The sequence below is a fragment of the Mytilus californianus genome, unplaced genomic scaffold (genome assembly GCF_021869535.1).
Source record: "Mytilus californianus isolate M0D057914Y unplaced genomic scaffold, xbMytCali1.0.p SCAF_41, whole genome shotgun sequence".
Classification (NCBI taxonomy): domain Eukaryota; kingdom Metazoa; phylum Mollusca; class Bivalvia; order Mytilida; family Mytilidae; genus Mytilus; species Mytilus californianus.
Genome location: NW_026262692.1, coordinates 1,447,711 through 1,451,333, shown reverse-complemented (window position 1 = coordinate 1,451,333; position 3,623 = coordinate 1,447,711). Strand labels below are relative to the sequence as shown.

Genomic DNA, 3,623 nt, shown 5'->3' with positions numbered 1-3,623 from the left:
GTATCAACACCATTATATTATATACAGTTCCTTATCAAAGGTCTTATATCTCACATTCGTAAATATGTCGAACACATTGGTATTCTATGAAATACTTTTGTAATTTATCATTTAAATTAAATCAAGCATATCACTGTTTCCATTGGTTGTAAACTTAAAGTCAACACTATATAAAGTGATGCATTTACACCCATGAATAATACATTTGATTTTATCACGGTTATCGTAAGGTAAGGTGTGCCTGATCATTCGTCATGGAGAAAAATGCATGTTATTATTTAAATAATTTCATGTTATAATTCGTCCTTTTAACACTTCATCATGTTACAGCATTGTCATTCTTTGCTGCGCCGTGTATATTTATATCCCATTGTTTAATTAATAACTATTTCCATTCCTGTTTTATTACAAATAAGAACGCTAGACCGTTTTATCAAAATTGAAGTCAAATGTTAAACAAACTCGAGAAAGTTGCCTTTCTTTTTGACACAAAGCGATATCAAAGATATGATTTTTGTTAATATAGATTAACAGTTCTTTTTTGTTTTACAGGAAAACTAGTTACGCTTTGATCGATCATACAGGATAATATTTCAAGAAACTTTTCCAACACAACAAAAACATGTCTTTATCCAAAGAACAAACAGGTAAGTGAAAAGGTCTTTTGCATTACCTTACATTCAGGAGTTAGCAATCAAATAAAAAAAAAATCAAATTTACTGCAATTTTTTTGTCTTTTAAAACTTAAATAAGTATGGTCATGTCTATAATCTATTTTGTTGAAACTGGTACATTGGTGGTTCACTTCGGTAAAGACAAGTGGCTGAGATTGACATTATCTAAATACATGATTTTGTTCAACAGTGTGTACAGCGTGGTAAAAGTTACAAGAATTTCAAAATATTTTTGTCAGAAGTGTATTTGAAATGTATATTTCAATTCATGTATCTTTTAAATTGTGCATTGAATTCAAATCCGAATTAAAATTTAACAAAATAGTTTGTATCTTACTGATAGTGCATGTAATATCTTCGGAACAGTAGCGGTTACTATTTTGGATTCTTTCTTGCTCATTTTCCCTGAATAAGTTAAAAAAAATGTCACATCTAAAGTGTAAGATTAGGAGGAAATTTTATGCATATCTGATATCTTTCGGGTTTCCTTTTTGCATTTAGACAAGGTAATTCAGACAATAATGTTTGTTTACAAAGTATCTTGTGACTCCTTTGTTTCTTCCAAAAGCATGTTGATCCTTGTCACATTCCTGCCTAACATTTTGCAATATCTTTATCACATACCTCTATGCATTTTCAAGTATTTTAGTTCCATCCTTCTTTCCTGTGAAAAAATTCGTTTAATATATAAATCGGGAATTACTTCTCTCGTATGACAAATTTCAATAACGGTGGTCATTAATACGAAAATTATATTTTGTAATATTGAAATGCAAAAAATCAAATAGGAACTACTACAGATAGCAGACAATATAGTTTAAATACTATTCAGGCCCTTGATTGAATAGAAAGAAAATTAATTGCAAATTTATCATGAGTTTTTCATTGGTCAGTTTCTGGCAAGGGCTATGCTCATCTTTTGTGTTTGTGCAGTTTCAAATATGTAACGTATCACTTCATACTATAATCGACTGAAAGAATATCAATTTACTGCATTAAAACGTTCAAATTGTTTTGATTTTGTACGATTTTAAGGAAGACAATTTAGGATCAAACTAGAATTCTTGTAATAGGTAATGTTAATCCCTTTCCAGTGGAGTTGGATCCGTTCTGTCTGTTTTTGTAGTTGATTTTTATATTAGGTGTAATACTTTTGATTTCGTATAATCTTTTCAGAGGAAGTGGAGCGCTGCATGCTTGAGTTGAAAACAATTGACCGTGAGGTATGTGAAGAGATGGAAAGATCTACAGACAAACGAAATGAAGTAAGGAACTTCATGTCAGAAGTTATAGCAGCAGAGGAGAAGTTTATTTCTACATTTGATAAAACTGAAGAGGGAAAAAACGCTTTCAAAGAGAGTGTCAAAACCATGGTTGAAGCTCTTGACTTTGAAACATTCCGTGTAGAAATAGTAGGGCATCAAACCAAAAAGGGACGTGTAACTTTTATGAGGGACGGAACACCATTTCTGCCAGAAATACAACTTCTTACAATTCAGGACACGGAAAACGCTACGTCTAAACAGGCTGCAAGCATTGTGATTGAGATTGCTGTCGTATTGCTGTTGTTGGCTAAAGTTAAAGATCCTTTGTCTAAAGAGCGATTGAAAAAGGCGATTGAAGAATTAGAACCCTCTATGGGTAAGATTAAGGATGCTTTGCGTAATCTAGCTTTTACATGGAAGCATAATTCAGATATGAAAGCACGTGCAGCGGCATTGCTTACTTTCGTAAAACAGATTTACCATGACGGAATTCTAGTGAAATGCATCAAAATCATTATCAGCAACATGGGCTGGTATAAACGAGCTAAAGTTCTGGGGCATATAATCTTGTTTATTAAATCAACATGTCGTCACCCAAAGAGTCTTCTTCAGAGAATTGAAGCAGTGCTAAAAGAAAAAGCTGCAGAAAAGCTCACAGAGAAGATCGCAAACCTAATCAAAATAAGCGAATGTCAGGAAATCCTTGATTTGAATTACATTTTATAACTATTATATTACTGAATGAGCTTATATTTAGCTTCTTTGAACTTATTCATAACTGTCATATCTTTCTGTCTTGTCTTATTTTTATGCTTTAATTAGGATTCATGTCATTGTTTAGTCTGACGATGTTATTGTCATTAAGAAACTCAATTAGACAATCAATATTCTCATTTACGTTGCTTTACATTTTAACAAGCCTGTTATTGTTTGCTCTGGTATTGGTTTTGTTGTACTTAAATTGGTCTGTAGCATTAAAAGTTCTCTTTCTCATTGACAATTTTACCACATCTTCATTTTTTATATTACTGTGAATGGTTTTATGCATAAAGATTCAGAATAATTAATAGTAATATTATTCACATGTATGTTAGACTAGTGCATTAGAAAACCTAGATGTGTCTGCCGATTCGTCCTTTCGCCATATTAATGAACCATGACGAATTATTGATGACAATCTTAGTTCTTTCTTTCTTGATTTTTCTATGCACAACAATAAATTAACAAAACGACTCAATGCTCTGACTAAAGAGTATTTTGCAGTTACCGAAAGCTAGTTTGAAAAATTAATTTGAACTAGAAAATTGACCATGTTTTATCCTACCTAATTATTATATCTATCATATTATCTACAGTACAGGACAAACAGAATAAAACCAAAGACGTATAAAACAGTTTAGAAAAAGCAAGACCTAATGCAATTGCAACGTAAGTTGACCTGTGAATATATTTGGATTTTATTTTGTTGTCGGGTTGACTCACGACTGAGATACATCAAGCATCGGCTTTTATTCATCTGTTTATAATCTATAATTGTAAATCAGACACCACCATTGTAAACACACAACTGTTACTATAATTATGCAACAATGTATTTAAGAAAAATATAGAAACACATAATTGAATATCCTCGGCTAAATTCATCCAAAAACTGTGTTCATTTGAAACAATTAAGTTTTACTCC

At 31.5% G+C, this 3,623-nt stretch overlaps 1 long non-coding RNA gene across 1 annotated transcript; it reads left to right on the top strand.

Annotated features, from left to right (window-relative positions):
* The first annotated feature begins 209 nt into the window (after window positions 1-209).
* On the top strand, window positions 210-2,944 carry LOC127699816 (uncharacterized). Its single transcript, XR_007981221.1, has 3 exons — window positions 210-230; window positions 553-647; window positions 1,851-2,944. It is a non-coding gene; the product is annotated as an uncharacterized LOC127699816 (long non-coding RNA).
* The last annotated feature ends 679 nt before the right edge of the window (window positions 2,945-3,623 follow it).